We start from the raw sequence: 27,473 nt of genomic DNA, 5'->3' as shown, positions 1-27,473 counted from the left end.
CCACTACTACTACTACAAGTATTACAAGAAAAGCCACTACTACGACTACAAGAACAACCACTACTACTTCTACATGAACAACCACTACAACTACCACTACTACAACTACCAGAACAACGACTACTACTACAATAACAACCACCACTACTACTACTGCTACTACAAAAACAACTACTACTACTTCTACAAGAACAACCACTACTTCTACTACTACTACTACTACTACTACTACTACAAGAACAACCACTACTACTACTACAAGAACAACCACTACTAGTACTACTACTACTACTAATACAAGAACAACCACTACTACTACTACTACTACAAGAACAACCAATACTACTAATACAAATACAACCACTACTACTACTACTACTACTACAACTACAAGAACAACCAACTACTACTACTACAAGAACAACCACTGATTCTCCTACTACTACTATTACAAGAACAACCACTACTACTACTAGAAGATCAAAAACCACTACTACTACCACTACTAATACTACTACTACGACTACTACATGAACAACCAATACTACTACTACTACTACTACAAGAACAACCACTACTACTACTGCTACTACTACTACAAGAACAAACACTACTACTAATACTAGAACAACCACCACTACTACTACTACTACTACTACTGCTACAAGAACAACCACTAATACTAATACAAGAACAACCACTACTACTAATACTAATACTACTATTACAAGGACAACCACTACTATTACTACAAGTAGAGCCATTACAACTACTACAAGAACAACCACTACTACTACTACTACTACTACTACAAGAACAACCACTAATACTAATACAAGAACAACCACTACTATTAGTAGTAGTACTACTACTACTACTACTACTACTACTACTACTACAAGAACAACCACTACTACTTCTAAAAGTACAGCCACAACTACTACTACAAGAATAACCCCTACTACTGCTACAAGAACAACCACTGCTTCTCCTACTACTACTTCTACTACAAGAACAACCACTACTACTAGTAGTATTACAAGAAAAACCACTACTACTACTACAAGAACATCTGCTACTAATGCTATTACAAGTACAACCACTACTACTACCAGAACAACCACTACTACTACTACAAGAGAAACCACTACTACTACTACAGGAACAACCACTACTACTATTACTAGTATTACAACAACAACCAGTACTACCATTACAAGAACAAACACTACTATTTCCAGAAGTAAAACCACTACTACTACTGCTACTACAAGAACAACCAGCACCACTACTACTACTACAAGAACAACCACTACTACTACTACAAGAACAACCACTACAACTGCCACTACTACAACTACAAGAACAACCACTACTACTACAAGAACAACCACCACTACAACAACAAATACTACTACTACAAGAGAAACCACTACTACTACTACTACTACTACTACAAGAACAACCACTACTACTACTACTACAAGAACAACCACTACAACTACCACTACTACAACTACAAGAACAACCACTACTACTACAAGAACAACCACCACTACTACTACTTCTACAAGAACAACCACTACTACTACTACAAGAACAACCGCCACTACTACTACTACTACTACAAGATCAACCACTACTACTACTACTACTACTTCTACAAGTAGAACCACTACTACTACTAAAACAACAACCACTACTACTACTACAAGAACAACCACTACTACTACTACAAGTATTACAAGAAAAACCACTACTACTACTACAAGAACAACCACTACTACTTCTACAAGAACAACCACTACAACTACCACTACTACAACTACAAGAACAACCACTACTACTACAAGAACAACCACCACTACTACTACTGCTACTACAAGAACAACCGCTACTACTACTACTACTACAAGAACAACCACTACTACTTCTACAAGAACAACCACTACTTCTCCTACTACTACTACTACTACTACAAGAACAACCACTTATACTACTACTACTAAAAGAACAACCACTACTACTACTACAACAACAACCACTACTACTACTAGTACTACTACTACTACTACTACTACAAGAACAACCACTACTACTACTACAAGTACAACCACGACTACTACTACTACTACAAGAACAACCACTACTACTACTACTACTACTACAAGTAGAACCACTACTACTACTAAAACAACAACCACTACTACTACTACAAGAACAACCACTACTACTACTACAAGTATTACAAGAAAAACCACTACTACTACTACAAGAACAACCACTACTACTTCTACAAGAACAACCACTACAACTACCATTACTACAACTACAAGAACAACCACTACTACTACAAGAACAACCACCACTAGTACTACTGCTACTACAAGAACAACCGCTACTACTACTACTACTACTACAAGAACAACCACTACTACTTCTACAAGAACAACCACTACTTCTCCTACTACTACTACTACTACTACAAGAACAACCACTACTACTACTACTACTAAAAGAACAACCACTACTACTACTACAAGAACAACCACTACTACTACTAGTACTACTACTACTACTACTACTACAAGAACAACCACTAATACTTCTAAAAGTACAGCCACAACTACTACTACAAGAATAACCCCTACTACTGCTACAAGAACAACCACTGCTTCTCCTACTACTCCTTATACTACAAGAACAAACACTACTACTAGTAGTATTACAAGAAAAACCACTACTACTACTACAAGAACAACTGCTACTAATACTATTACAAGTACAACCACTACTACTACCAGAACAACCACTACTACTACTACAAGAGAAACCACTACTGCTACTACAGGAACAACCACTACTACTATTACTAGTATTACAACAACAACCAGTACTACCATTACAAGAACAAACACTACTATTTCCAGAAGTAAAACCCCTGCTACTACTGTTACTACAAGAACAACCAGCACCACTACTACTACTACAAGAACAACCACTACTACTACTACAAGAACAACCACTACAACTACCACTACTACAACTACAAGAACAACCACCACTACAACAACAAATACTACTACTACAAGAGAAACCACTACTACTACTACTACTACTACTACTACAAGAACAACCACTACTACTACTACTACAAGAACAACCACTAAAACTACCACTACTACAACTACAAGAACAACCACTACTACTACAAGAACAACCACCACTACTACTACTTCTACAAGAACAACCACTACTACTACTACAAGAACAACCGCCACTACTACTACTACTACTACTACAAGATCAACCACTACTACTACTACTACTTCTACAAGTAGAACCACTACTACTACTAAAACAACAACCACTACTACTACTACAAGAACAACCACTACTACTACTACAAGTATTACAAGAAAAACCACTACTACTACTACAAGAACAACCACTACTACTTCTACAAGAACAACCACTACAACTACCACTACTACAACTACAGGAACAACCACTACTACTACAAGAACAACCACCACTACTACTACTGCTACTACAAGAACAACCGCTACTACTACTACTACTACTACAAGAACAACCACTACTACTTCTACAAGAACAACCACTACTTCTCCTACTACTACTACTACTACTACTACAAGAACAACCACTAATACTACTACTACTAAAAGAACAACCACTACTACTACTACAAGAACAACCACTACTACTACTAGTACTACTACTACTACTACTACAAGAACAACCACTACTACTACTACAAGTACAACCACGACTACTACTACTACTACAAGAACAACCACTACTACTACTACTACTACTACTACAAGTAGAACCACTACTACTACTAAAACAACAACCACTACTACTACTACAAGAACAACCACTACTACTACTACAAGTATTACAAGAAAAACCACTACTACTACTACAAGAACAACCACTACTACTTCTACAAGAACAACCACTACAACTACCATTACTACAACTACAAGAACAACCACTACTACTACAAGAACAACCACCACTACTACTACTGCTACTACAAGAACAAACGCTACTACTACTACTACTGCTACAAGAACAACCACTACTACTTCTACAAGTACAACCACTACTTCTCCTACTACTACTACTACTACTACTACAAGAACAACCACTACTACTACTTCTACTAAAAGAACAACCACTACTACTACTACAAGAACAACCACTACTACTACTAGTACTACTACTACTACTACTACTACAAGAACAACCACTACTACTTCTAAAAGAACAACCACTACTACTACTACAAGAGAAACCACTACTGCTACTACAGGAACAACCACTACTACTATTACTAGTATTACAACAACAACCAGTACTACCATTACAAGAACAAACACTACTATTTCCAGAAGTAAAACCACTACTACTACTGTTACTACAAGAACAACCAGCACCACTACTACTACTACAAGAACAACCACTACTACTACTACAAGAACAACCACTACAACTGCCACTACTACAACTACAAGAACAACCACTACTACTACAAGAACAACCACCACTACAACAACAAATACTACTACTACAAGAGAAACCACTACTACTACTACTACTACTACTACAAGAACAACCACTACTACTACTACTACAAGAACAACCACTACAACTACCACTACTACAACTACAAGAACAACCACTACTACTACAAGAACAACCACCACTACTACTACTTCTACAAGAACAACCACTACTACTACTACAAGAACAACCGCCACTACTACTACTACTACTACAAGATCAACCACTACTACTACTACTACTACTTCTACAAGTAGAACCACTACTACTACTAAAACAACAACCACTACTACTACTACAAGAACAACCACTACTACTACTACAAGTATTACAAGAAAAACCACTACTACTACTACAAGAACAACCACTACTACTTCTACAAGAACAACCACTACAACTACCACTACTACAACTACAAGAACAACCACTACTACTACAAGAACAACCACCACTACTACTACTGCTACTACAAGAACAACCGCTACTACTACTACTACTACAAGAACAACCACTACTACTTCTACAAGAACAACCACTACTTCTCCTACTACTACTACTACTACTACAAGAACAACCACTTATACTACTACTACTAAAAGAACAACCACTACTACTACTACAACAACAACCACTACTACTACTAGTACTACTACTACTACTACTACTACAAGAACAACCACTACTACTACTACAAGTACAACCACGACTACTACTACTACTACAAGAACAACCACTACTACTACTACTACTACTACAAGTAGAACCACTACTACTACTAAAACAACAACCACTACTACTACTACAAGAACAACCACTACTACTACTACAAGTATTACAAGAAAAACCACTACTACTACTACAAGAACAACCACTACTACTTCTACAAGAACAACCACTACAACTACCATTACTACAACTACAAGAACAACCACTACTACTACAAGAACAACCACCACTAGTACTACTGCTACTACAAGAACAACCGCTACTACTACTACTACTACTACAAGAACAACCACTACTACTTCTACAAGAACAACCACTACTTCTCCTACTACTACTACTACTACTACAAGAACAACCACTACTACTACTACTACTAAAAGAACAACCACTACTACTACTACAAGAACAACCACTACTACTACTAGTACTACTACTACTACTACTACTACAAGAACAACCACTAATACTTCTAAAAGTACAGCCACAACTACTACTACAAGAATAACCCCTACTACTGCTACAAGAACAACCACTGCTTCTCCTACTACTCCTTATACTACAAGAACAAACACTACTACTAGTAGTATTACAAGAAAAACCACTACTACTACTACAAGAACAACTGCTACTAATACTATTACAAGTACAACCACTACTACTACCAGAACAACCACTACTACTACTACAAGAGAAACCACTACTGCTACTACAGGAACAACCACTACTACTATTACTAGTATTACAACAACAACCAGTACTACCATTACAAGAACAAACACTACTATTTCCAGAAGTAAAACCCCTGCTACTACTGTTACTACAAGAACAACCAGCACCACTACTACTACTACAAGAACAACCACTACTACTACTACAAGAACAACCACTACAACTACCACTACTACAACTACAAGAACAACCACCACTACAACAACAAATACTACTACTACAAGAGAAACCACTACTACTACTACTACTACTACTACTACAAGAACAACCACTACTACTACTACTACAAGAACAACCACTAAAACTACCACTACTACAACTACAAGAACAACCACTACTACTACAAGAACAACCACCACTACTACTACTTCTACAAGAACAACCACTACTACTACTACAAGAACAACCGCCACTACTACTACTACTACTACTACAAGATCAACCACTACTACTACTACTACTTCTACAAGTAGAACCACTACTACTACTAAAACAACAACCACTACTACTACTACAAGAACAACCACTACTACTACTACAAGTATTACAAGAAAAACCACTACTACTACTACAAGAACAACCACTACTACTTCTACAAGAACAACCACTACAACTACCACTACTACAACTACAGGAACAACCACTACTACTACAAGAACAACCACCACTACTACTACTGCTACTACAAGAACAACCGCTACTACTACTACTACTACTACAAGAACAACCACTACTACTTCTACAAGAACAACCACTACTTCTCCTACTACTACTACTACTACTACTACAAGAACAACCACTAATACTACTACTACTAAAAGAACAACCACTACTACTACTACAAGAACAACCACTACTACTACTAGTACTACTACTACTACTACTACAAGAACAACCACTACTACTACTACAAGTACAACCACGACTACTACTACTACTACAAGAACAACCACTACTACTACTACTACTACTACTACAAGTAGAACCACTACTACTACTAAAACAACAACCACTACTACTACTACAAGAACAACCACTACTACTACTACAAGTATTACAAGAAAAACCACTACTACTACTACAAGAACAACCACTACTACTTCTACAAGAACAACCACTACAACTACCATTACTACAACTACAAGAACAACCACTACTACTACAAGAACAACCACCACTACTACTACTGCTACTACAAGAACAAACGCTACTACTACTACTACTGCTACAAGAACAACCACTACTACTTCTACAAGTACAACCACTACTTCTCCTACTACTACTACTACTACTACTACAAGAACAACCACTACTACTACTTCTACTAAAAGAACAACCACTACTACTACTACAAGAACAACCACTACTACTACTAGTACTACTACTACTACTACTACTACAAGAACAACCACTACTACTTCTAAAAGAACAACCACTACTACTACTACAAGAGAAACCACTACTGCTACTACAGGAACAACCACTACTACTATTACTAGTATTACAACAACAACCAGTACTACCATTACAAGAACAAACACTACTATTTCCAGAAGTAAAACCACTACTACTACTGTTACTACAAGAACAACCAGCACCACTACTACTACTACAAGAACAACCACTACTACTACTACAAGAACAACCACTACAACTACCACTACTACAACTACAAGAACAACCACCACTACAACAACAAATACTACTACTACAAGAGAAACCACTTCTACTACTACTACTACTACTACAAGAACAACCACTACAACTACCACTACTACAACTACAAGAACAACCACTACTACTACAAGAACAACCACCACTACTACTACTTCTACAAGAACAACAACTACTACTACTACAAGAACAACCGCCACTACTACTACTACTACTACTACAAGATCAACCACTACTACTACTACTACTACTTCTACAAGTAGAACCACTACTACTACTAAAACAACAACCACTACTACTACTACAAGAACAACCACTACTACTACTACAAGTATTACAAGAAAAACCACTACTACTACTACAAGAACAACCACTACTACTTCTACAAGAACAACCACTACAACTACCACTACTACAACTACAAGAACAACCACCACTACTACTACTGCTACTACAAGAACAACCGCTACTACTACTACTACTACTACAAGAACAACCACTACTACTTCTACAAGAACAACCACTACTTCTCCTACTACTACTACTACTACTACTACTACAAGAACAACCACTAATACTACTACTACTAAAAGAACAACCACTACTACTACTACAAGAACAACCACTACTACTACTAGTACTACTACTACTACTACTACTACTACAAGAACAACCACTACTACTACTACAAGTACAACCACGACTACTACTACTACTACAAGAACAACCACTACTACTACTACTACTACTACAAGTAGAACCACTACTACTACTAAAACAACAACCACTACTAGTACTACAAGAACAACCACTACTACTACTACAAGTATTACAAGAAAAACCACTACTACTACTACAAGAACAACCACTACTACTTCTACAAGAACAACCACTACAACTACCATTACTACAACTACAAGAACAACCACTACTACTACAAGAACAACCACCACTACTACTACTGCTACTACAAGAACAACCGCTACTACTACTACTACTACTACAAGAACAACCACTACTACTTCTACAAGAACAACCACTACTTCTCCTACTACTACTACTACTACTACTACAAGAACAACCACTACTATTAGTAGTATTACAAGAAAAACCACTACTACTACTACAAGAACAACTGCTACTAATACTATTACAAGTACAACCACTACTACTACCAGAACAACCACTACTACTACTACAAGAGAAACCACTACTACTACTACTACACGAACAACCACTATTACTATTACTAGTATTACAACAACAACCAGTACTACCATTACAAGAACAAACACTACTATTTCCAGAAGTAAAACCACTACTACTACTGCTACTACAAGAACAACCAGCACCACTACTACTACTACAAGAACAACCACTACTACTACTACAAGAACAACCACTACTACTACTACTAGTATTACAACAACAACCAGTACTACCACTACAACAACAAACACTACTACATCCAGAAGTGAAACCACTACTACTACTACAAGAACAACCACCACCACTACTACGACTACTACTACAAGAACAACCACTACTACTACTACAAGAACAACCACCACTACTTCTACTAGTATTACAAGAACAACCCCTACTACTACTACAAGAACAACAGCTACTACTAATAATACTACCACACGTACAACCACTACTACTACAACAACAACAAATACTACTACTACAAGAGAAACCACTACATCTACTACTACTACTACAAGAACAACCACTACTACTACTACAAGAAAAACCACTGCTTCTCCTACTACTACTATTACAAGAACAACCACTACTACTACTACAAGAACAACCTCCACTACTAATACTAGAACAACCACTACTACTACTACTACTACTACTTCTACTACTACTACTTCTACTACTCCTACTACAAGAACAACCACTACTACTAATACTAATACTACTATTACAAGGACAACCACTACGATTACTACAACTAGAACCACTACAACTACTACAAGAACAACCACTACTACTACTACTACTACTACTACTACAAGAACAACCACTAATACTAATACAAGAACAACCACTACTTCTACTACTTCAAGAACAAGCACTACCACTACTACTACAAGAACTACCACTACTACTACTACAAGAACAACCACTGCTTCTCCTACTACTACTACTTCAAGAACAACCACTACTACTTCTACAAGATCAACCACTCCATCTCCTACTACTACTACTACAAGAACAACCACTACTACTACTACAAGAACGACCACCACTACTACTACTACTGCAAGAACAACCTTTACTACTACTACAAGAACAACCACAGCTACTACTTAAAGAACAACCACGGCTTCTCCTAATACTACTACTACGAGAATAACCACTATTACTACTACAAGAACAACCACCACTACTACTACTACTACTACAAGAAAAACCTCTACTATTAATACACGGGCAACCACCACTTCTACTACTACTGCTACTACAAGAACAAACACTACTACTAATACAAGAACGACCACTACTACTACTGCTACTACCAGTAGACCCACTACTACTATTACAAGAACAACCACTACTACTACTACTAGTATTACAAGAACAACCACTTCTAATACTACAAGTACAAACACCACTACTACTACAAGAACAACCCCTACTACTACTACAAGAACAACCACTGCTTCTCCTACTACTACTACTACAAGAACAACCACTACTTCTACTACTACAAGAACAACCACCACCACTACTAATAATACTACTACTACTACAAGATCAACCACTACCACTTCGACAAGAACAACCACTACTACTTGTACTAGTATTACAAGAACAACCACTACTACTATTACAAGAACAACCACTACTACTACTACAAGTATTACAAGAAAAGCCACTACTACGACTACAAGAACAACCACTACTACTTCTACATGAACAACCACTACAACTACCACTACTACAACTACCAGAACAACGACTACTACTACAATAACAACCACCACTACTACTACTGCTACTACAAAAACAACTACTACTACTTCTACAAGAACAACCACTACTTCTACTACTACTACTACTACTACTACTACTACAAGAACAACCACTACTACTACTACAAGAACAACCACTACTAGTACTACTACTACTACTAATACAAGAACAACCACTACTACTACTACTACTACAAGAACAACCAATACTACTAATACAAATACAACCACTACTACTACTACTACTACTACAACTACAAGAACAACCAACTACTACTACTACAAGAACAACCACTGATTCTCCTACTACTACTATTACAAGAACAACCACTACTACTACTACAAGATCAAAAACCACTACTACTACCACTACTAATACTACTACTACGACTACTACATGAACAACCAATACTACTACTACTACTACTACAAGAACAACCACTACTACTACTGCTACTACTACTACAAGAACAAACACTACTACTAATACTAGAACAACCACCACTACTACTACTACTACTACTACTGCTACAAGAACAACCACTAATACTAATACAAGAACAACCACTACTACTAATACTAATACTACTATTACAAGGACAACCACTACTATTACTACAAGTAGAGCCATTACAACTACTACAAGAACAACCACTACTACTACTACTACTACTACTACAAGAACAACCACTAATACTAATACAAGAACAACCACTACTATTAGTAGTACTACTACTACTACTACTACTACTACTACAAGAACAACCACTACTACTTCTAAAAGTACAGCCACAACTACTACTACAAGAATAACCCCTACTACTGCTACAAGAACAACCACTGCTTCTCCTACTACTACTTCTACTACAAGAACAACCACTACTACTAGTAGTATTACAAGAAAAACCACTACTACTACTACAAGAACATCTGCTACTAATGCTATTACAAGTACAACCACTACTACTACCAGAACAACCACTACTACTACTACAAGAGAAACCACTACTACTACTACAGGAACAACCACTACTACTATTACTAGTATTACAACAACAACCAGTACTACCATTACAAGAACAAACACTACTATTTCCAGAAGTAAAACCACTACTACTACTGCTACTACAAGAACAACCAGCACCACTACTACTACTACAAGAACAACCACTACTACTACTACAAGAACAACCACTACAACTGCCACTACTACAACTACAAGAACAACCACTACTACTACAAGAACAACCACCACTACAACAACAAATACTACTACTACAAGAGAAACCACTACTACTACTACTACTACTACTACAAGAACAACCACTACTACTACTACTACAAGAACAACCACTACAACTACCACTACTACAACTACAAGAACAACCACTACTACTACAAGAACAACCACCACTACTACTACTTCTACAAGAACAACCACTACTACTACTACAAGAACAACCGCCACTACTACTACTACTACTACAAGATCAACCACTACTACTACTACTACTACTTCTACAAGTAGAACCACTACTACTACTAAAACAACAACCACTACTACTACTACAAGAACAACCACTACTACTACTACAAGTATTACAAGAAAAACCACTACTACTACTACAAGAACAACCACTACTACTTCTACAAGAACAACCACTACAACTACCACTACTACAACTACAAGAACAACCACTACTACTACAAGAACAACCACCACTACTACTACTGCTACTACAAGAACAACCGCTACTACTACTACTACTACAAGAACAACCACTACTACTTCTACAAGAACAACCACTACTTCTCCTACTACTACTACTACTACTACAAGAACAACCACTAATACTACTACTACTAAAAGAACAACCACTACTACTACTACAACAACAACCACTACTACTACTAGTACTACTACTACTACTACTACTACAAGAACAACCACTACTACTACTACAAGTACAACCACGACTACTACTACTACTACAAGAACAACCACTACTACTACTACTACTACTACAAGTAGAACCACTACTACTACTAAAACAACAACCACTACTACTACTACAAGAACAACCACTACTACTACTACAAGTATTACAAGAAAAACCACTACTACTACTACAAGAACAACCACTACTACTTCTACAAGAACAACCACTACAACTACCATTACTACAACTACAAGAACAACCACTACTACTACAAGAACAACCACCACTAGTACTACTGCTACTACAAGAACAACCGCTACTACTACTACTACTACTACAAGAACAACCACTACTACTTCTACAAGAACAACCACTACTTCTCCTACTACTACTACTACTACTACAAGAACAACCACTACTACTACTACTACTAAAAGAACAACCACTACTACTACTACAAGAACAACCACTACTACTACTAGTACTACTACTACTACTACTACTACAAGAACAACCACTAATACTTCTAAAAGTACAGCCACAACTACTACTACAAGAATAACCCCTACTACTGCTACAAGAACAACCACTGCTTCTCCTACTACTCCTTATACTACAAGAACAAACACTACTACTAGTAGTATTACAAGAAAAACCACTACTACTACTACAAGAACAACTGCTACTAATACTATTACAAGTACAACCACTACTACTACCAGAACAACCACTACTACTACTACAAGAGAAACCACTACTGCTACTACAGGAACAACCACTACTACTATTACTAGTATTACAACAACAACCAGTACTACCATTACAAGAACAAACACTACTATTTCCAGAAGTAAAACCCCTGCTACTACTGTTACTACAAGAACAACCAGCACCACTACTACTACTACAAGAACAACCACTACTACTACTACAAGAACAACCACTACAACTACCACTACTACAACTACAAGAACAACCACCACTACAACAACAAATACTACTACTACAAGAGAAACCACTACTACTACTACTACTACTACTACTACAAGAACAACCACTACTACTACTACTACAAGAACAACCACTAAAACTACCACTACTACAACTACAAGAACAACCACTACTACTACAAGAACAACCACCACTACTACTACTTCTACAAGAACAACCACTACTACTACTACAAGAACAACCGCCACTACTACTACTACTACTACTACAAGATCAACCACTACTACTACTACTACTTCTACAAGTAGAACCACTACTACTACTAAAACAACAACCACTACTACTACTACAAGAACAACCACTACTACTACTACAAGTATTACAAGAAAAACCACTACTACTACTACAAGAACAACCACTACTACTTCTACAAGAACAACCACTACAACTACCACTACTACAACTACAGGAACAACCACTACTACTACAAGAACAACCACCACTACTACTACTGCTACTACAAGAACAACCGCTACTACTACTACTACTACTACAAGAACAACCACTACTACTTCTACAAGAACAACCACTACTTCTCCTACTACTACTACTACTACTACTACAAGAACAACCACTAATACTACTACTACTAAAAGAACAACCACTACTACTACTACAAGAACAACCACTACTACTACTAGTACTACTACTACTACTACTACTACAAGAACAACCACTACTACTACTACAAGTACAACCACGACTACTACTACTACTACAAGAACAACCACTACTACTACTACTACTACTACTACAAGTAGAACCACTACTACTACTAAAACAACAACCACTACTACTACTACAAGAACAACCACTACTACTACTACAAGTATTACAAGAAAAACCACTACTACTACTACAAGAACAACCACTACTACTTCTACAAGAACAACCACTACAACTACCATTACTACAACTACAAGAACAACCACTACTACTACAAGAACAACCACCACTACTACTACTGCTACTACAAGAACAAACGCTACTACTACTACTACTGCTACAAGAACAACCACTACTACTTCTACAAGTACAACCACTACTTCTCCTACTACTACTACTACTACTACTACAAGAACAACCACTACTACTACTTCTACTAAAAGAACAACCACTACTACTACTACAAGAACAACCACTACTACTACTAGTACTACTACTACTACTACTACTACAAGAACAACCACTACTACTTCTAAAAGTACAGCCACAACTACTACTACAAGAATAACCCCTACTACTGCTACAAGAACAACCACTGCTTCTCCTACTACTCCTTATACTACAAGAACAAACACTACTACTAGTAGCATTACAAGAAAAACCACGACTACTACTACAAGAACAACTGCTACTAATACTATTACAAGTACAACCACTACTACTACCAGAACAACCACTACTACTACTACAAGAGAAACCACTACTGCTACTACAGGAACAACCACTACTACTATTACTAGTATTACAACAACAACCAGTACTACCATTACAAGAACAAACACTACTATTTCCAGAAGTAAAACCACTACTACTACTGTTACTACAAGAACAACCAGCACCACTACTACTACTACAAGAACAACCACTACTACTACTACAAGAACAACCACTACAACTACCACTACTACAACTACAAGAACAACCACCACTACAACAACAAATACTACTACTACAAGAGAAACCACTTCTACTACTACTACTACTACTACAAGAACAACCACTACAACTACCACTACTACAACTACAAGAACAACCACTACTACTACAAGAACAACCACCACTACTACTACTTCTACAAGAACAACAACTACTACTACTACAAGAACAACCGCCACTACTACTACTACTACTACAAGATCAACCACTACTACTACTACTACTACTTCTACAAGTAGAACCACTACTACTACTAAAACAACAACCACTACTACTACTACAAGAACAACCACTACTACTACTACAAGTATTACAAGAAAAACCACTACTACTACTACAAGAACAACCACTACTACTTCTACAAGAACAACCACTACAACTACCACTACTACAACTACAAGAACAACCACCACTACTACTACTGCTACTACAAGAACAACCGCTACTACTACTACTACTACTACAAGAACAACCACTACTACTTCTACAAGAACAACCACTACTTCTCCTACTACTACTACTACTACTACTACAAGAACAACCACTAATACTACTATTACTAAAAGAACAACCACTACTACTACTACAAGAACAACCACTACTACTACTAGTACTACTACTACTACTACTACTACAAGAACAACCACTACTACTACTACAAGTACAACCACGACTACTACTACTACTACAAGAACAACCACTACTACTACTACTACTACTACAAGTAGAACCACTACTACTACTAAAACAACAACCACTACTAGTACTACAAGAACAACCACTACTACTACTACAAGTATTACAAGAAAAACCACTACTACTACTACAAGAACAACCACTACTACTTCTACAAGAACAACCACTACAACTACCATTACTACAACTACAAGAACAACCACTACTACTACAAGAACAACCACCACTACTACTACTGCTACTACAAGAACAACCGCTACTACTACTACTACTACTACAAGAACAACCACTACTACTTCTACAAGAACAACCACTACTTCTCCTACTACTACTACTACTACTACTACAAGAACAACCACTACTACTACTAAAAGAACAACCACTACTACTACTACAAGAACAACCACTACTACTACTAGTACTACTACTACTACTACTACTACTACTACAAGAACAACCACTACTACTTCTAAAAGTACAGCCACAACTACTACTACAAGAATAACCCCTACTACTGCTACAAGAACAACCACTGCTTCTCCTACTACTCCTTATACTACAAGAACAAACACTACTACTAGTAGTATTACAAGAAAAACCACTACTACTACTACAAGAACAACTGCTACTAATACTATTACAAGTACAACCACTACTACTACCAGAACAACCACTACTACTACTACAAGAGAAACCACTACTGCTACTACAGGAACAACCACTACTACTATTACTAGTATTACAACAACAACCAGTACTACCATTACAAGAACAAACACTACTATTTCCAGAAGTAAAACCACTACTACTACTGTTACTACAAGAACAACCAGCACCACTACTACTACTACAAGAACAACCACTACTACTACTACAAGAACAACCACTACAACTACCACTAATACAACTACAAGAACAACCACCACTACAACAACAAATACTACTACTACAAGAGAAACCACTTCTACTACTACTACTACTACTACAAGAACAACCACTACTACTACTACAAGAACAACCACTACAACTACCACTACTACAACTACAAGAACAACCACTACTACTACAAGAACAACCACCACTACTACTACTTCTACAAGAACAACCACTACTACTACTACAAGAACAACCGCTACTACTACTACTACTACTACAAGATCAACCACTACTACTACTACTACTACAAGTAGAACCACTACTACTACTAAAACAACAACCACTACTACTACTACAAGAACAACCACTACTACTACTACAAGTACTACAAAAAAAACCACTACTACTACTACAAGAACAACCACTACTACTTCTACAAGAACAACCACTACAACTACCACTACTACAACTACAAGAACAACCACTACTACTACAAGAACAACCACCACTACTACTACTGCTACTACAAGAACAACCGCTACTACTACTACTACTACTACAAGAACAACCACTACTACTTCTACAAGAACAACCACTACTTCTCCTACTACTACTACTACAAGAACAACCACTACTACTACTACTACTAAAAGAACAACCACTACTACTACTACAAGAACAACCACTACTACTACTAGTACTACTACTACTACTACTACTACTACTACAAGAACAACCACTACTACTTCTAAAAGTACAGCCACAACTACTACTACAAGAATAACCCCTACTACTGCTACAAGAACAACCACTGCTTCTCCTCCTCCTACTTCTACTACAAGAACAACCACTACTATTAGTAGTATTACAAGAAAAACCACTACTACTACTACAAGAACAACTGCTACTAATACTATTACAAGTACAACCACTACTACTACCAGAACAACCACTACTACTACTACAAGAGAAACCACTACTACTACTACTACACGAACAACCACTATTACTATTACTAGTATTACAACAACAACCAGTACTACCATTACTAGAACAAACACTACTATTTCCAGAAGTAAAACCACTACTACTACTGCTACTACAAGAACAACCAGCACCACTACTACTACTACAAGAACAACCACTACTACTACTACAAGAACAACCACTACTACTACTACTAGTATTACAACAACAACCAGTACTACCACTACAAGAACAAACACTACTACATCCAGAAGTGAAACCACTACTACTACTACTACAAGAACAACCACCACCACTACTACGACTACTACTACAAGAACAACCACTACTACTACTACAAGAACAACCACCACTACTTCTACTAGTATTACAAGAACAACCCCTACTACTACTACAAGAACAACAGCTACTACTAATAATACTACCACACGTACAACCACTACTACTACAACAACAACAAATACTACTACTACAAGAGAAACCACTACATCTACTACTACTACTACAAGAACAACCACTACTACTACTACAAGAAAAACCACTGCTTCTCCTACTACTACTATTACAAGAACAACCACTACTACTACTACAAGAACAACCTCCACTACTAATACTAGAACAACCACTACTACTACTACTACTACTACTTCTACTACTACTACTTCTACTACTCCTACTACAAGAACAACCACTACTACTAATACTAATACTACTATTACAAGGACAACCACTACGATTACTACAACTAGAACCACTACAACTACTACAAGAACAACCACTACTACTACTACTACTACTACTACAAGAACAACCACTAATACTAATACAAGAACAACCACTACTTCTACTACTTCAAGAACAAGCACTACCACTACTACTACAAGAACTACCACTACTACTACTACAAGAACAACCACTGCTTCTCCTACTACTACTACTTCAAGAACAACCACTACTACTTCTACAAGATCAACCACTCCATCTCCTACTACTACTACTACAAGAACAACCACTACTATTACTACAAGAACGACCACCACTACTACTACTACTGCAAGAACAACCTTTACTACTACTACAAGAACAACCACAGCTACTACTTAAAGAACAACCACGGCTTCTCCTAATACTACTACTACGAGAATAACCACTATTACTACTACAAGAACAACCACCACTACTACTACTACTACTACAAGAAAAACCTCTACTATTAATACACGGGCAACCACCACTTCTACTACTACTGCTACTGCAAGAACAAACACTACTACTAATACAAGAACGACCACTACTACTACTGCTACTACCAGTAGACCCACTACTACTATTACAAGAACAACCACTACTACTACTACTAGTATTACAAGAACAACCACTTCTAATACTACAAGTACAAACACCACTACTACTACAAGAACAACCCCTACTACTACTACAAGAACAACCACTGCTTCTCCTACTACTACTACTACAAGAACAACCACTACTTCTACTACTACAAGAACAACCACCACCACTACTACTAATACTACTACTACTACAAGATCAACCACTACCACTTCGACAAGAACAACCACTACTACTTGTACTAGTATTACAAGAACAACCACTACTACTATTACAAGAACAACCACTACTACTACTACAAGTATTACAAGAAAAGCCACTACTACGACTACAAGAACAACCACTACTACTTCTACATGAACAACCACTACAACTACCACTACTACAACTACCAGAACAACGACTACTACTACAATAACAACCACCACTACTACTACTGCTACTACAAAAACAATTACTACTACTTCTACAAGAACAACCACTACTTCTACTACTACTACTACTACTACTACTACTACAAGAACAACCACTACTACTACTACAAGAACAACCACTACTAGTACTACTACTACTACTAATACAAGAACAACCACTACTACTACTACTACTACAAGAACAACCAATACTACTAATACAAATACAACCAGTACTACTACTACTACTACTACAACTACAAGAACAACCAACTACTACTACTACAAGAACAACCACTGATTCTCCTACTACTACTATTACAAGAACAACCACTACTACTACTACAAGATCAAAAACCACTACTACTACCACTACTAATACTACTACTACGACTACTACATGAACAACCAATACTACTACTACTACTACTACAAGAACAACCACTACTACTACTGCTACTACTACTACAAGAACAAACACTACTACTAATACTAGAACAACCACTACTACTACTATTACTACTACTACTGCTGCTACAAGAACAACCACTAATACTAATATAAGAACAACCACTACTACTAATACTAATACTACTATTACAAGGACAACCACTACTATTACTACAAGTAGAGCCATTACAACTACTACAAGAACAACCACTACTACTACTACTACTACTACTACTACAAGAACAACCACTAATACTAATACAAGAACAACCACTACTATTAGTAGTAGTACTACTACTACTACTACTACTACTACTACAAGAACAACCACTACTACTTCTAAAAGTACAGCCACAACTACTACTACAAGAATAACCCCTACTACTGCTACAAGAACAACCACTGCTTCTCCTACTACTACTTCTACTACAAGAACAACCACTACTACTAGTAGTATTACAAGAAAAACCACTACTACTACTACAAGAACATCTGCTACTAATGCTATTACAAGTACAACCACTACTACTACCAGAACAACCACTACTACTACTACAAGAGAAACCACTACTACTACTACAGGAACAACCACTACTACTATTACTAGTATTACAACAACAACCAGTACTACCATTACAAGAACAAACACTACTATTTCCAGAAGTAAAACCACTACTACTACTGCTACTACAAGAACAACCAGCACCACTACTACTACTACAAGAACAACCACTACTACTACTACAAGAACAACCACTACAACTACCACTACTACAACTACAAGAACAACCACTACTACTACAAGAACAACCACCACTACAACAACAAATACTACTACTACAAGAGAAACCACTACTACTACTACTACTACAAGAACAACCACTACTACTACTACTACAAGAACAACCACTACAACTACCACTACTACAACTACAAGAACAACCACTACTACTACAAGAACAACCACCACTACTACTACTTCTACAAGAACAACCACTACTACTACTACAAGAACAACCGCCACTACTACTACTACTACTACAAGATCAACCACTACTACTACTACTACTTCTACAAGTAGAACCACTACTACTACTAAAACAACAACCACTACTACTACTACAAGAACAACCACTACTACTACTACAAGTATTACAAGAAAAACCACTACTACTACTACAAGAACAACCACTACTACTTCTACAAGAACAACCACTACAACTACCACTACTACAACTACAAGAACAACCACTACTACTACAAGAACAACCACCACTGCTACTACTGCTACTACAAGAACAACCGCTACTACTACTACTACTACTACAAGATCAACCACTACTACTTCTACAAGAACAACCACTACTTCTCCTACTACTACTACTACTACAAGAACAACCACTAATACTACTACTACTAAAAGAACAACCACTACTACTACTACAAGAACAACCACTACTACTACTAGTACTACTACTCCTACTACTACTACTACAAGAACAACCACTACTACTACTACAAGTACAACCACGACTACTACTACTACTACAAGAACAACCACTACTACTACTACTACTACTACAAGTAGAACCACTACTACTACTAAAACAACAACCACTACTACTACTACAAGAACAACCACTACTACTACTACAAGTATTACAAGAAAAACCACTACTACAAGAACAACCACTACTACTTCTACAAGAACAACCACTACAACTACCATTACTACAACTACAAGAACAACCACTACTACTACAAGAACAACCAACACTACTACTACTGCTACTACAAGAACAACCGCTACTACTACTACTACTTCTACAAGAACAACCACTACTACTTCTACAAGAACAACCACTACTTCTCCTACTACTACTACTACTACTACTACAAGAACAACCACTACTACTACTACTACTAAAAGAACAACCACTACTACTACTACAAGAACAACCACTACTACTACTAGTACTACTACTACTACTACTACTACAAGAACAACCACTACTACTTCTAAAAGTACAGCCACAACTACTACTACAAGAATAACCCCTACTACTGCTACAAGAACAACCACTGCTTCTCCTACTACTCCTTATACTACAAGAACAAACACTACTACTAGTAGTATTACAAGAAAAACCACTACTACTACTACAAGAACAACTGCTACTAATACTATTACAAGTACAACCACTACTACTACAAGAACAACCACTACAACTACCACTACTACAACTACAAGAACAACCACCACTACAACAACAAATACTACTACTACAAGAGAAACCACTACTACTACTACTACTACTACTACTACAAGAACAACCACTACTACTACTACTACAAGAACAACCACTAAAACTACCACTACTACAACTACAAGAACAACCACTACTACTACAAGAACAACCACCACTACTACTACTTCTACAAGAACAACCACTACTACTACTACAAGAACAACCGCCACTACTACTACTACTACTACTACAAGATCAACCACTACTACTACTACTACTTCTACAAGTAGAACCACTACTACTACTAAAACAACAACCACTACTACTACTACAAGAACAACCACTACTACTACTACAAGTATTACAAGAAAAACCACTACTACTACTACAAGAACAACCACTACTACTTCTACAAGAACAACCACTACAACTACCACTACTACAACTACAGGAACAACCACTACTACTACAAGAACAACCACCACTACTACTACTGCTACTACAAGAACAACCGCTACTACTACTACTACTACTACAAGAACAACCACTACTACTTCTACAAGAACAACCACTACTTCTCCTACTACTACTACTACTACTACTACAAGAACAACCACTAATACTACTACTACTAAAAGAACAACCACTACTACTACTACAAGAACAACCACTACTACTACTAGTACTACTACTACTACTACTACTACAAGAACAACCACTACTACTACTACAAGTACAACCACGACTACTACTACTACTACAAGAACAACCACTACTACTACTACTACTACTACTACAAGTAGAACCACTACTACTACTAAAACAACAACCACTACTACTACTACAAGAACAACCACTACTACTACTACAAGTATTACAAGAAAAACCACTACTACTACTACAAGAACAACCACTACTACTTCTACAAGAACAACCACTACAACTACCATTACTACAACTACAAGAACAACCACTACTACTACAAGAACAACCACCACTACTACTACTGCTACTACAAGAACAAACGCTACTACTACTACTACTGCTACAAGAACAACCACTACTACTTCTACAAGTACAACCACTACTTCTCCTACTACTACTACTACTACTACTACAAGAACAACCACTACTACTACTTCTACTAAAAGAACAACCACTACTACTACTACAAGAACAACCACTACTACTACTAGTACTACTACTACTACTACTACTACAAGAACAACCACTACTACTTCTAAAAGTACAGCCACAACTACTACTACAAGAATAACCCCTACTACTGCTACAAGAACAACCACTGCTTCTCCTACTACTCCTTATACTACAAGAACAAACACTACTACTAGTAGCATTACAAGAAAAACCACGACTACTACTACAAGAACAACTGCTACTAATACTATTACAAGTACAACCACTACTACTACCAGAACAACCACTACTACTACTACAAGAGAAACCACTACTGCTACTACAGGAACAACCACTACTACTATTACTAGTATTACAACAACAACCAGTACTACCATTACAAGAACAAACACTACTATTTCCAGAAGTAAAACCACTACTACTACTGTTACTACAAGAACAACCAGCACCACTACTACTACTACAAGAACAACCACTACTACTACTACAAGAACAACCACTACAACTACCACTACTACAACTACAAGAACAACCACCACTACAACAACAAATACTACTACTACAAGAGAAACCACTTCTACTACTACTACTACTACTACAAGAACAACCACTACAACTACCACTACTACAACTACAAGAACAACCACTACTACTACAAGAACAACCACCACTACTACTACTTCTACAAGAACAACAACTACTACTACTACAAGAACAACCGCCACTACTACTACTACTACTACAAGATCAACCACTACTACTACTACTACTACTTCTACAAGTAGAACCACTACTACTACTAAAACAACAACCACTACTACTACTACAAGAACAACCACTACTACTACTACAAGTATTACAAGAAAAACCACTACTACTACTACAAGAACAACCACTACTACTTCTACAAGAACAACCACTACAACTACCACTACTACAACTACAAGAACAACCACCACTACTACTACTGCTACTACAAGAACAACCGCTACTACTACTACTACTACTACAAGAACAACCACTACTACTTCTACAAGAACAACCACTACTTCTCCTACTACTACTACTACTACTACTACTACAAGAACAACCACTAATACTACTATTACTAAAAGAACAACCACTACTACTACTACAAGAACAACCACTACTACTACTAGTACTACTACTACTACTACTACTACTACAAGAACAACCACTACTACTACTACAAGTACAACCACGACTACTACTACTACTACAAGAACAACCACTACTACTACTACTACTACTACAAGTAGAACCACTACTACTACTAAAACAACAACCACTACTAGTACTACAAGAACAACCACTACTACTACTACAAGTATTACAAGAAAAACCACTACTACTACTACAAGAACAACCACTACTACTTCTACAAGAACAACCACTACAACTACCATTACTACAACTACAAGAACAACCACTACTACTACAAGAACAACCACCACTACTACTACTGCTACTACAAGAACAACCGCTACTACTACTACTACTACTACAAGAACAACCACTACTACTTCTACAAGAACAACCACTACTTCTCCTACTACTACTACTACTACTACTACAAGAACAACCACTACTACTACTAAAAGAACAACCACTACTACTACTACAAGAACAACCACTACTACTACTAGTACTACTACTACTACTACTACTACTACTACAAGAACAACCACTACTACTTCTAAAAGTACAGCCACAACTACTACTACAAGAATAACCCCTACTACTGCTACAAGAACAACCACTGCTTCTCCTACTACTCCTTATACTACAAGAACAAACACTACTACTAGTAGTATTACAAGAAAAACCACTACTACTACTACAAGAACAACTGCTACTAATACTATTACAAGTACAACCACTACTACTACCAGAACAACCACTACTACTACTACAAGAGAAACCACTACTGCTACTACAGGAACAACCACTACTACTATTACTAGTATTACAACAACAACCAGTACTACCATTACAAGAACAAACACTACTATTTCCAGAAGTAAAACCACTACTACTACTGTTACTACAAGAACAACCAGCACCACTACTACTACTACAAGAACAACCACTACTACTACTACAAGAACAACCACTACAACTACCACTAATACAACTACAAGAACAACCACCACTACAACAACAAATACTACTACTACAAGAGAAACCACTTCTACTACTACTACTACTACTACAAGAACAACCACTACTACTACTACAAGAACAACCACTACAACTACCACTACTACAACTACAAGAACAACCACTACTACTACAAGAACAACCACCACTACTACTACTTCTACAAGAACAACCACTACTACTACTACAAGAACAACCGCTACTACTACTACTACTACTACAAGATCAACCACTACTACTACTACTACTACAAGTAGAACCACTACTACTACTAAAACAACAACCACTACTACTACTACAAGAACAACCACTACTACTACTACAAGTACTACAAAAAAAACCACTACTACTACTACAAGAACAACCACTACTACTTCTACAAGAACAACCACTACAACTACCACTACTACAACTACAAGAACAACCACTACTACTACAAGAACAACCACCACTACTACTACTGCTACTACAAGAACAACCGCTACTACTACTACTACTACTACAAGAACAACCACTACTACTTCTACAAGAACAACCACTACTTCTCCTACTACTACTACTACAAGAACAACCACTACTACTACTACTACTAAAAGAACAACCACTACTACTACTACAAGAACAACCACTACTACTACTAGTACTACTACTACTACTACTACTACTACAAGAACAACCACTACTACTTCTAAAAGTACAGCCACAACTACTACTACAAGAATAACCCCTACTACTGCTACAAGAACAACCACTGCTTCTCCTCCTCCTACTTCTACTACAAGAACAACCACTACTATTAGTAGTATTACAAGAAAAACCACTACTACTACTACAAGAACAACTGCTACTAATACTATTACAAGTACAACCACTACTACTACCAGAACAACCACTACTACTACTACAAGAGAAACCACTACTACTACTACTACACGAACAACCACTATTACTATTACTAGTATTACAACAACAACCAGTACTACCATTACTAGAACAAACACTACTATTTCCAGAAGTAAAACCACTACTACTACTGCTACTACAAGAACAACCAGCACCACTACTACTACTACAAGAACAACCACTACTACTACTACAAGAACAACCACTACTACTACTACTAGTATTACAACAACAACCAGTACTACCACTACAAGAACAAACACTACTACATCCAGAAGTGAAACCACTACTACTACTACTACAAGAACAACCACCACCACTACTACGACTACTACTACAAGAACAACCACTACTACTACTACAAGAACAACCACCACTACTTCTACTAGTATTACAAGAACAACCCCTACTACTACTACAAGAACAACAGCTACTACTAATAATACTACCACACGTACAACCACTACTACTACAACAACAACAAATACTACTACTACAAGAGAAACCACTACATCTACTACTACTACTACAAGAACAACCACTACTACTACTACAAGAAAAACCACTGCTTCTCCTACTACTACTATTACAAGAACAACCACTACTACTACTACAAGAACAACCTCCACTACTAATACTAGAACAACCACTACTACTACTACTACTACTACTTCTACTACTACTACTTCTACTACTCCTACTACAAGAACAACCACTACTACTAATACTAATACTACTATTACAAGGACAACCACTACGATTACTACAACTAGAACCACTACAACTACTACAAGAACAACCACTACTACTACTACTACTACTACTACAAGAACAACCACTAATACTAATACAAGAACAACCACTACTTCTACTACTTCAAGAACAAGC

Source organism: Alligator mississippiensis, chromosome 9 (genome assembly GCF_030867095.1).
Source record: "Alligator mississippiensis isolate rAllMis1 chromosome 9, rAllMis1, whole genome shotgun sequence".
Classification (NCBI taxonomy): Eukaryota; Metazoa; Chordata; order Crocodylia; family Alligatoridae; genus Alligator; species Alligator mississippiensis.
The sequence above is the reverse complement of the archived record's forward strand: the minus strand, read 5'-3'. Positions refer to the sequence as shown.